At 39.6% G+C, this 12,771-nt stretch overlaps 1 pseudogene; it reads right to left on the bottom strand.

Moving 5' to 3' along the window:
• Positions 1-1,453: 1,453 nt before the first annotated feature.
• On the bottom strand, positions 1,454-2,347 carry LOC118021360 (annotated as a pseudogene).
• Positions 2,348-12,771: the final 10,424 nt, after the last annotated feature.

Raw genomic sequence — 12,771 nt, forward strand, 5'->3', positions numbered from 1 at the left:
AGGAGGACCTAGGTAACTGAACACTTGCTTTAACTTTGTCTGGCCCAGTGAGTAGATGAATAATCCATACTCCACTTACGCAGATTAGAGTAGAAAGGTTGAGGGAAGACAGGCTTTACAAATGCAAAAGGCACAATGGAAGTGTAAGTGATGAGATATTTGTTATTTGTTTCAAGGTCAAATTTGTTTCAAGACTTTTAAGAACCTCCAAGTATCTCCCAGCATCATTGCAAGGCTTCTAGAAATTTCTTTATATTTATTCCTTTGGGTTAATGGGTCAGGCCCATCTTGCTTCTTTTACCTCCCTTGGCCAGGACCAATTTATCCATTAAGTACAGTAGGCACAGTACCTAGGGCCAATGGTACTTTTAGAGGCCCCAAAAATATTTTAATTTTTTTTTTTAATCAGAAGAAAAAAGTGAATGTAATCCAAAAATTTGGACCTTGGTGTACTCTAGAGTGTCCTGATTCACCTTTGAAGCATTTGTTATGTGTGCTCTGTTGCTGTGTTTTATTGTGTGATTCTTACATTGGCCTAAGATCTATCTTCCTCTTTTACACCTATGTATTTTCATTGTGTGTCCCTGGCACTTAGCACAGAGCCTGAGACTTGTTCGAAGCTCAATAAATACTTGTTGAATGAATTCATGATTGGATATGTGTCTTTATAGCCAACGAAGTCCTGTGTCCAGTGGTCCAGGGCAAGCTCTGGGTACCAATGTAGCCTATACACCCCTCTTACGCCTTCCCAACCCACGTAATGGGGTTCTGATTCATTGTGCTCTGGCTCACTTGGTTATCTTGTATGGCACCCCAGATTCCCTGGAAATGGGGCTCAGTCTGTCCTCTACTCAAAGACTGGAGCCCTGCCATCCCAGCCTGGACCAGGCAGTCATATTTGAAGGTTTGCCTCATTTACTTCTGTGGTATAGGGTAACGTTTTTGGCAAGCATGACTAGCACTCTCCCTGGCTCCTAAGAGTTCAAGTCCTGTCTTAAGTCAGCCCTTGCAAGCTCTGCTCCAAGACTGGCCTGCAGCAATGTGGTTTCTGGGACCTTTGGTCCTGTTGACCCCAGATGCCTCTTTCTCCACCGTGGCTTGTGTGTCTCTGTAAGACTTCATGCTATCGCCTGTCCTAGGACAAAACAGAAGTTACGGAAAACCTCAGCTGAATACTAAAGTGTTTTCATCCATTAACACCAAGTGATTTTCTTTTCTGAAAACCTGTGATTCAGGTGAAGCTGAGGAATATGAAAGGCATGATCAGTGCATTTTTTATTGTGAAGCAATGTATGTTCATTATTGAAAATTTATAATATAAAGATAAGCAAAAGGAAATAAAAATCATTCAATATATGTTTTTCTTTTTGCTCATCTGTAGTTTCAGTTTTCAACACCGAATATGTTTTTTTTTAAATGTCTCATCTTATTTATTTGTTACTCTTAGCAAATCTCATTTTTGACTGGGCTCAGACGTAGAGGTAGAAGCTCTGAGAGGACGGCCTCTGTCTCTCAGCAATCTGTCCCTAGAGTTTTTCTTTGGCCTCCTTCCTTCTCTTGGCCAAAAGTTTAGCATATTCTGCAACTTCCTCCTTATTTTTCTTAGTACGCTGTTTCTTCAGAGCAATACGCCGATGTTTAAGCTGGAAGACACGTGGAATAACAAGATGCTGAATCCTGGGTCCTTTGTTCTAGATGTCTTACTTTCCTTGTTTAGGGGCTTTCTCACACTTACTGGCAGACGTCATCTTCTTTAGAGAGATTGAAAACTATGTGGACTCTGCCAGCCCTTTTGGATCCCAGGCAACAGGTACAGTAATATCAGTGAGTCCAGGAATATCCTCCTTCTTTCCTTTTTTTACAAGGACCAAGCTGAGAACACTCAGATTGGCATCCACAACATAACCATGAACAGATTTGTGTTTTCTTTTTCCAGTTCTCCTTAGTCTGTAACAGGAATGCCCCTTACTCAACAGCAGGTAGACACGGCAATGGGTCAAGACACCCTGCTTCATGGGGGAAGCCTTGTTTATCATCCCCTCCACTGATTCCAACCATATTACCCTCCCATTCTTCTTCACTCAGAGCATCAGCAACCACTTCTCCGGCCGTATGCGTCTCATAAAAGGTATGAAGTTTGTGGTCATCGTCCACTTCAGTGAGTTTCTGGCAGCCAGTATCTGGGAAAGAGATGTTCAGTTTCATCCTAAAGCAGCCACCCACCTCCAAGGTGCCATGAAAAAGAGAGAATATATATTACTTTTATCAGAAAGAAGTTATTTTCAATTTTAAAAGAGCTCAGAAAGATATACTTCAAAATATTGGTAGGTTTTTTTTCTGGATTGTAGGATTATAAGTAAATACAATATTTTTCTTTGGACTTCTCTTTTTTTCCTGTCTTTGCAATGAGAAGTATGTTACTTTTGTAATTGAGAAAAAGCAATTTCACAATAAATGTTATTAAGATTAATTGCACCACTCAGAAAGTGCTTACATTTTGGTGTATATTGTTCAAACCTGTTTTCTTAAGTCTAGATAGAGTTTTTATTTTATTTTAATTTTATTATTATTTTTTTAGTTAGAGTTTTTTAAAAAATGGTTATAGTTATACTGTATTGTAACCTTATTTTTAAACTTACTCTCACATCTTTTTTTTTTTTTTTTAAGATTTATTTATTTTAGAGACAGAGAGCATGAGCAGGAGGGGCAGAGGGAGAGGGAAAGAGAGTCTCAAGCAGACTCTGTGCTGAGCATGGAGCCCACACAGGGGTCAATCTCATGACCCTAAGATCACGACCTGAGCCGAAACCAAGAGTCGGCTGCTTAAGCAACTTTGCCACTCAGGTGCCCCTTAAAGATTTTGTTCTTAAGTCATCCCTACACCCAATGTGAAGCTCGAACTTACAACCCTGAGATCAAGAGTCACATACTCTACCAACTGAGCCAGCCAGGAACCACTTACAAAGTCATTTTAAGTGACTGCCTAGTACTCCATTGCACAAAAATAACATCATTTATTTAAATGATTTGCTGTCGTTGGACATTTATGTTGTTTCATATTATCGTTGTTACTAATAATACTAATCACTATTTTCTTTAAGAAAATTCCTAGAAGCCGATGGGGCGCCTGGGTGGCTCAGTCGTTAAGCGTCTGCCTTCAGCTCAGGTCATGATCCCAGGGTCCTGGGATTGAGCCCCGCATAGGGCTCCCTGCTTGGCAGGAAGCCTGCTTCTCCCTCTCCCACTCCCCCTCCTTGTGTTCCCTCTCTTGCTGTGTCTCTCTCTGTCAAATAAATAAATAAAATCTTTAAAAAAAAAAAAAAGAAAGAAAATTCCTAGAAGCGGAATTGTTTGATTTTTTTTTTTTTTTTTTTGCATGCCCATCTTTAAGGTTTTATATTCATGCTGGAGTCTCAAAAGATGGAGTTCTGTTGGTAGAGTCAGCACAGGGGGAACTTGAAAGAAGTGAGAACCTGAGAAGGAACAGGAGGAAAAGAGTATGGTCATGGAGGACCATAGGTCTGGGTCAGGTAATAAGGATCATGGAGACTATATGAAGGTAAATACATGTAAAGCATGGCAGACTAGGATGAGGCAAAGACTTATGCTCTTGTTGTGGATGTCTACATCCATCATCCAAGATCCAGAACTTATTCTTGGCTTTGATTCTTTTACTCAGGCTCTTTGCTTGAGTTCCTGATCCTCTGTGCAGTCTCATGGCTGTGTTTTAAATTTCTGTCTCACTTTTGCTTAGGGCTATCATGTAATTTGTTCAGGTTATATACTGTGCATTCAAGGGGACATCGGTGATTGTGATTTGTGTAGTTTGTGATTTGTGCAGTGCAAAGCCTGCACAACCCTTTGCAGTGGTCATATGTTTGTCAATCACTATGTTGTGATCCTGCTCTTTTGTTACTTACGAGAGCCCTTGATTCTCAACAGATTCTGGATTAGCTTTTCACATAAACCCCAAATACTATCCCCATTCTTGAGAAGGTTAGTTTTATTAGGAATGCAATGGCGTGGATTTATATCCTGGATGGAAGTTTGAGCAACACAATTCCTTCAAACTCAAACTATCTAGGTTTCCTGCGAGTCTCTTTTTCATCTGGCATGGGAACCAGCTAGACTCAGAAGCATTAAATATAACTGATCTTAAAATATTTTAAAGATAGAAGAATAGATCCAACTACCTGGTGTGCAATCCAACCATCCCAAATACTAAAACTTTACGTTCATCCATAATATTTTCCTCTTAGAATAAAAACATTTGAGTGTAATAGTAAAGCAACAGGGACTCACCAAAGAGTGAAATTGTCACTTGCCTGCAGGAGAGGAGACATTTAAAAGCACTCTATTCCTTGTGGCACTCTCTATTATAAAAGTTTCATGATAAATCCATCCCCAGCTAGTGCCTAGGGTGATTTAAATATATGGCAGCATTGTCTCCAGTGGTCAATTGAGGGATAATGACTTGTAGAACAACCAAAGTGAAACAGAAAATCCCCTTAGTTCAAGCTTTTTGTTCTTTCTTTTTCAAGTGATGGCCACAGTAATTGCAAAGGAAAGGAATAGGTAAAGAGGAAAGAGAGATGGAGAGGCTAAGGGAAAGGATAGAGTCTAGGCTTTGTGCTTATGTACTCCAAATACACACCAAGTAGCATGCTAAAAACCTTGTGCAACGTGCAGCACATCCCATGTTGAACATCCAAATGGAACATTTCTGACATCGTTACAGTGTTGTTCATAAACAAATAAGTATATACGGCATAAAGAAATCTTTGGATATATTTTGTGAAGTGGATGATAACAGAAGATTCACCTTTAAAATCTGCCTGCCCCGGGCGCCTGGGTGGCTCAGTCGGTTAAGCGACTGCCTTCGGCTCAGGTCATGATCCTGGAGTCCCAGGATCGAGTCCCGCATCGGGCTCCCTGCTCAGCGGGGGGTCTGCTTCTCCCTCTGACCCTCCCCCCTCTCATGTGCTCTCTCTCTCAAATAAATAAATAAAATCTTAAAAAAATAAATAAATAAAATCTGCCTGCCCCCCCCCCCTCACAATTGTTATGTTTTATACTTTTAAAAATGTCAAAAGCCTTGAGGTTGAAAATCTTCCTCCTCCTCACTCACAGCCCTCCCTTCTTCTCTCTGTGAGTACAGTCACTGATTATAGTCAGCTTCAGAGCACCTTTCCCTTCAAAACACGTTTGCAATGATGGAAAATGTATTGTTCATTTGTGAAATTTTATCTGTAAGTAAGTTTAAACGCTCATCTTTGCATTTTTTAGGAGTACTTGGCAAGAGGCATCCTCAAGAAAAATAAAGTGGAAGTCAGAAAGCTTGAACGTTGAGTATTTTAGGCTAATTTCTAGACCATAAGTTCTCTCAAGGTAAAGAGAGTGTCTGATTGTTGGGAAAAAAAAAAAAAAAATTTCCCTATCATGTACTCTTGGAATCCAAAGAACCAGAGGTTCAAAGTGAAAACATATGTAACTTCTCTTAGACTTTATATTCTCAAAAGAAGAAGGAAAGAAATGGTGGGGGGGAGGAGGGGGGGGGGGGTGGGGGAGAGGGAGGAAGGAAGGAAGGAGGGAAAGAAAGAGGGAAGGAAGAAAGGTAGGAAGGAAGGAAGGAAGGAAGGAAGGAAGGAAGGGAGGCGAATAATCCCTTAAGCCCTGGAACATAATACGTTCTTCATAAAATCTTTTATATTTACCACATTCTCTGAATGATTTTAAGATTTGTCTCTTTATCATTGTTTTTTTTAAAGATTTTATTTATTTATTTGAGAGAGAGAATGAGAGAGAGAGAGCACATGAGAGGGGGGAGGGTCAGAGGGAGAAGCAGACCCCCTGCTGAGCAAGGAGCCCGATATGGGACTCGATCCCAGGACTCCAGGATCATGACCTGAGCCGAAGGCAGTCACTTAACCAACTGAGCCACCCAGGCGCCCCTATCATTGTTTTAAAGCAATTTGAATATGACATGCTTTGGAATAGTTTTTGAGTTTTTTTTGCTTGGGTTTGTTGAGCTTCTTTGATCTGTGGGTAATGAAATTTAGAAATATTTCATCCATCATTTCTTTAATTAATTTTTTTTTCTGCCCCACTCCCTTCTTCAGGGACTCCTCTACCAAATGCCCCATGAATTGTGAGGTTTTCCACTCTGGCTGGTGGGAAGAGGGACTCTTCTTGGCCCTGAATGTTTTCCAGAGATTGTGTCCTTAAATCCTTCCAGGTGTTTCTTTTCCCAGCCTCAGGTGGCTTCCTCACCCATAGGTACTATCAGCACTTAGCTGAAGACTCGAGGGCAACTACTCTGCCAATCTGTGAAGTCTCCTGTGCACTTGCCTCCTCCCTGGCCCTCTGTACCGTGTCCTCTAGCTGCCTTGGCCTGACTGTATTCCCAGCTCTCCCCAAAGCAGGGCACTTCCAGGTTTTCCCCTCCCTATACCACAGCCTGGAAACTCTCCAAGTAATAGACAGGTAATTGCAGGGCTCACCTTGTATGTTTTCCATCTTTCAGGGATCCCTGTTCTTCATTGTGCTATGTCCAATGACTTGAAAACTATATTTTGCATTTTTGTTTCAGGCAAAGGGTAAATTAGGTCCCTGTTACTCTATCGTGGCCAGAGCATAAGTCTCAGTAAATTCAATAAATACTTATTGAATAAATAAATTAATTCTGTGTGATCATAATGGAGACCACCTCTTTATAGTTTTCTTACTATTCTGGCCCAGTGGTAGAGTTCATTAAAATGTTTTCACTGAAACTTGTTCTGTTCCTTGAAAAACGAAATCAGGAGAGAACAGTAGCTCTTGAGGACAAATATGCTGTTACTATTTGGCCATTTTGTCAGGACGCCATTTCTGTAACAGATGATCTCCAGCTGTTTTATTTTCCTCTCCTTATGTCCCGCTACTAAAGATGGAGAATCCTAGAGCCTGATTGGTCCAGCTGGAACCACATGCTCCTCTCTTGGCTTGGGAGCATAGTGTGTCTCGGTTGACAGTCCTATCAAAACTGCCTACTGTGACGGGAAGGTAAGGCCCCAAAAGGAAACAGGGATGCTGTATCCAAACAAAAGAGATGGATTCTGTGCAGCTACAACAATAAACGCCTCCTGCTTGATGAAGATATTGATTGGATTTTTTTTTTTTAGTACTGAAATCTGATTGGCTTCCAATACCATGAACTCACAGGTAAATGACTGTTAATTCTTTTCATTGTACTTGAAAGCATTTTTAATGATATGATTCTCAAACGATTGCTGTTGCATCCCATTAGCAGAAGAACGTATATAAATGTGCCCTGCTGCACACACTTGGCTTCTATTCCGAACATCTGAAAATGCTCTTCTACCTAACATATTTTAGCCCCAGAGTGGCTACAAGACCGCAAGACCATATGGCAAAATGTATAATTTTGTGCTAAATCAGATGTCAACTTATTTGAATTCTTGTACAGACATGCAGTAGTATGTGTCAAAGATTCAGAAAGAATCTGAGATAAAAACTTAAAAATAAGAAAAATGAATGCATTATTTTTCTGTGAAAGTAGAAAAAGTCATAATCTTTTCATTTTTCATTAGTGGAGAACTTTGATTTAACTTGTCTAACACTGGGGTTCTGTGTGAGTAGACATTGAGAATACTTAGAGTGAATGGTCTGTTCTTTTTTTAAAAAGTCTTTTTATTGAAATATAATAACATATTTATATACCACATTAGTAATAGTTAATATATATTCACAATCCACCCCTTGCACTATGTGGATCCATGTGCTGCTGCTCAAACCCCCTTTAAGAAAGAGTTCATTTCTTTCTTTTTTTTTTTTTTAAGAAAGAGTTCATTTTGACTGATGGTTACCAGAGGGGAGGTGAGTGAAGGATGGGTGAAATAGGTGATGGGGATTAAGGAGAGCACTGGTCCTGATGAGCACTGGGTGATCAAACTTAAAAAAAAAATTGGGGGGGTTGCCTGGGTGGCTCAGTCAGTTAAGCATCTGACTTTGGCTCAGGTCATGGTCTCAGGGTCTTGGGATGGAGCCCCTTGTTGGGCTCTGTGCTCTCTGCTTCTCCCTCTTCCTCTGCCCCTCCCTCTACTCCTGCACTCTCTCTCAAATAAATAAATAATCTTTTTTAAAAATTAAAAAAATTTTTTTTAAAGAATTCATTCCCCAGTTGTAGGGAGTATGCTTAGCTGACAGCCTCTCACTGTTAATACCTTCAGGTCTGCTTTTGAGCTTTTGAGCTGAGGTCATGCTCTTCCCAATGTGGCCCCAGCCAAAGACCCCAGCAAGACTTTGTTACAAAGGCCTAGTCATTCTTCCCAGGGAAACTTCTCCAACAAGCAACCTCGCTGTGGCCTCCAGATGAGCGGCTGGTATCTGCCGGCTCCGCCCAGGGTCTGAGAGCTTGTCCTACACAGTCCTGTGTCTCTCCCTTGCCTTTCACAAGCGTTGCCCTCCAAGAAACTTTTTGCACTCCTCTCTGTCTCAGCATCTGCTTCTGACCCAGCTGAGAGAGAGGTGCACATATCCCAAGTGTCCACCTTGATGAACTTTTCCAAACTGAACATCCTCATGTGACCAGCACATTCAGAAGATAATAAAGAGCACCCTGGAAGTCCCTATGTTATCTTCCTTCTGGTCACCACCCTTCCTAAGAGTAACCACTATCCTAACTTCTAACAACATAGATTCTTTTGCCCCGGTGTAGTGCTTCATAGAAATAGAACGTTAGGGTATCTTTTGTGTTTGACTTCTTTTGCTCAAGATTGTGCATTTTTAAACATTCTTTTAAGTTCATATAGGTCAGCTGTAAGCTTTTAAGTAAATGCTTGGACTTTTACATCTTTCTCTTCTTACCTCTCTCTCACACACACATGGCAAGTACAATGAACCTTTTTCAGTTCAATTTTCTATTTGATATAGGGTGTATATGAAATAATAGTAAAGTGACATAGGATGTTCAATCTGTAAATTGGCAAAATGTAGACATGCTGGAATTGTCTGTGCCTTTATTTGTCTCACACTTACAAGTTCTGTGGTTTAGCTTCCACAGGATCTGAGTCATCAGGGACAGATCACCTTTTACTATTATTATGGAGGATAGTAACTGGTTTCAAAAAAAACCAAAAAACAAAAAACCACCAATGGACCATCAATAGCTATACCTATGTTAAGTAGATCTTTCCTGAGTTTTAATCAATTCACTAGCTTTGCCCTAGAGAAATGGGGATCTTATTACACAATATTTTTTTTTGCTCAATTCCAAAGACATTTCTTCACTCGTTAACTACCTCATGGTTCAATAGCTTCTAGAAAAACTTAAGAAATACTTAAGGGGCTTGATACTCTAAGATTTCACCCATTAAATATATATGTTTAAAGACTTTCCACCTTTCGATTCTTACTCCCTATCCTATTTAGGAGCATTCTTGAAAATAATAAAGGGAAATTTAAAGGCATTTTGCATAATTGAGCACATGTACTTATGTATATTATAAAGAGTCCTCTGGTGAGAGGGCAGCTTCTAAGGTCTTTTTGTTTATAGCTTTATTGTTGGTGGGATTATTTGCTAACCACTTCAGAAAGAGAATTCTCCATTCCTCCCTGGAGCAGGAATTATCTTGCTACAAATTGCTATGCTTTTGCATATGATTTTGTTTCAAATTCTTGAAACCAAAATGGTGGTTTAATATAGCTAGCCTTCTTTTTCCATTCTTAAAAGTACTCACAAATATTCATGTTATAAAGACAAATGAAACCAGGGTTCTGCACTCTAGAAAATCTTTTTTTTCTTAACGCAGGGAACTGTTAGTATTATTGACCACATATAAACTCCTTATTGGCTTTCTTGGGGAATCAACTTTAATAGAGTACTTTAATAGAGTAAGCTTTAATAAAGTAAATGAATGAATTGATATAAAGGCCTTTATAGTTTCTTACCATGTTAGAACTAAAAATGATCTTAAAAATAACCTATCACCGCTCACCCCATACAGATGGGGAAGCTGACACAGAGAACAGGGAAATGACTCTCTACATCACCCCACTGATAGATCTGGGGCTTTTCACACTGTCTCCTCTTTAGGGACCCCAGGGTAGACTGGACCATTGTTCTTCAGAGGTTGTCAGTGTATTTATCTCTAATTTACATATCTTTGGGAAAGAAATGACTGACATCTCAGGGTCATCTCATTTACCTCAACATTTGAAGTTACTCTAACCTCTTCCAACAGTGTCTCTTTCAATGTCCATAACATACATTTGACAGTTCACCTAACTGAAATATACTGGATGTACCAGATTTAGGCAGGGAGTGCATAGTCAGGAGGAGAAGACAACAACTACAACACCATGTGAAGAGTATGATAACAGGAGAGTTATGGAGGGACCCCAACCCAGACTTGAGAGGGGGGTTGAGGAAGATGGGAGATGAGAAGAACACTTTGAGGAATGGGGAGAACATGCCATGTCCAAGAGTCATGCCTGTGAGTCTACAGGGAAAAGTGTTTTTGATTTACTATGGAGAAAACCAAAAAGGAAAACAATAAACTCTGGTAGAATTTTGCTTTGAATGGAGAACTTAATCTAAGGTTAGGAAAACCAACAAGCTCTGGTGGGAAGAATACTGGATGGGAAGTCTGGAAACCCAGGTTGTCCTCCTGGCTATGCTGCTAACTGGCTGTTTGACCAGGGTAAGTCACATAATCTTTTTAGGTTTTAGATTCTTCACCCAAAAAATAAGGAGTGAAAGATGATATCCGAATTTCCTCAGATTCTAGCATCTAAGGATTCTATGAGTCTAGGTAGCTTTATGCACTTACGTCTACTACACAAGGAAATGTAATGAATAAAATTTCTGAATTTTATCCCATCCTGATCCTCATTACAATTTTATTAAATCCACTTTATTTAGAGAGACATAGGCAATGTAGACTTCCCAGTGACTCCTTTTCCTTTTCTAAGGGGAAGGAGAATAAATATTTACAACCTATTGTATTTCAGGTATTTTATTTAACCATTGAAATAATACTGCAGACTAGGTGTTACTACTTTCATTTTACAAATGAGGGAACTGGGGCCACAGATGTTTTACTTTATTAAATTCAAGTTAGTTAACATATAGTGTATTATTAGTTTCAGGAGTATAGAATTTAGTGATTCATCAGTTGCATGTAACACCCAGTGCTCATCTCATCATGTTCCCTCCTTAATGCCCACACCCAATTATCCCTTCCCCCCACACACCTCCCCTCCAGCAACCCTCAGTTTGTTCCTTACAGTTAAGAGTCTCTTATGGTTTTTACTCCCTTTCTGTTTTATTTTATTTTTCCGTCCCTTTCCCTATGTTCATCTGTTTTGTTTCTTAAATTCCACATACGAGTGAAATTATATGGTACTTGTCTTTCTCTGACTAACTTATTTTGCTTAGCATAATACCCTCTAGTTCCATCCACATCATTGCAAGTGGGAGATTTCATTTTTTGATGGCTGAGTAATAGTCTACTGTATACATGAACCACATCTTCTTTATCCATTCATCCATTGATGGACATCTGGGCTCTTTCCATAGTTTGGCTATTGTGGACATTGCTGCTATAAACACTGGGGTGCATGTGCCCCTTCAAATCACTATGTTTATATATTTTGGATAAATACCTAGTAGTGCAATTGCTGGGTTGTAGGGTAGTTCTATTTTTAACTTTTTGAGGAATATCTATACTGTTTTCTAGAATGGCTGTACCAGTTTGCATTCCCACCAACAGCGTGAGAGGATTCCTCTTTCTCTGCATCCTTGACAACAGCTGTTGTTTCCTGAGGTGTTACTTTTAGCCATTCTGACAGGTGTGATGTGGTATCTCATTGTGGTTTTAATTTGTATTTCCTTGATGTGGAGTGATGTGGAACATATTTTCATGTGTCTGTTGGTCATTTGTATGTCTTCTTTGGACAAATGTCTGTTCATGTCTTCTGTCCATTTCTTGACTGGATTTTTTATTTTTGGGTGCTGAGTTTGATAAGTGTTCTATAGATATTGGATACTAGCCCTTTATCTGATATGTCATTTCCAAATATCTTTTCCCATTCTGTAGGCTGCCTTCTAGTTTTGTTGATTGTTTGCTGTGCAAAAGCTTTTTATCCTGATGAAGTCCCAATAGTTCATTTTTGCTTTTGTTTCCCTTGCTTCTGGAGACATATCTAACAAGAAGTTGCTGCGGCCAAGGTAAAAAAAAAAGTTGCTGCCTGTGTTCTCCTCTAGGATTTTGATGGATTCCTGTCTTACATTTAGGTCTTTCATCCATTTTGAATTTAGTTTTGTGTATGGTGTAAGAAAGTGGTCCAGTTTCATTCTTCTGCATGTGGCTGTCCAATTTTTCCAACACCATTTGTTGTTGAAGAGCCTGTTTTTTTTTTTCATTGGATATTCTTTCCTGCTTTGTCCAAGATGAGTTGAACATATTGTTGAGGGTGCAGGGGCCCACAGATTTTTAGTAATTTGTTCATCCATCAGATAATCAAAGTGGTGCTGCTGGAATTTGAACCCAAGCCTGTATGATGCCAAAGCCCATCTTCCTATTATGCTATTTCAAAGCAAATGTCTGTTAGAATGTTCACCATTTAGGAAAATACACTATGAAGATGACTTCCACTTAGACAAAAGACCTCAGGGTCATCTTCCCCATCCAGTGGCAAGCCCTAACCCATTTATTTTTTGGCTGACTCTCTCTTCTTAGTTCTCCATACCAAATCATTTTTTGCTCAGGT

This window comes from Mirounga leonina, unplaced genomic scaffold, assembly GCF_011800145.1.
Source record: "Mirounga leonina isolate KUSES-001 unplaced genomic scaffold, KU_Mleo_1.0 Mir_174, whole genome shotgun sequence".
NCBI classification, from domain to species: domain Eukaryota; kingdom Metazoa; phylum Chordata; class Mammalia; order Carnivora; family Phocidae; genus Mirounga; species Mirounga leonina.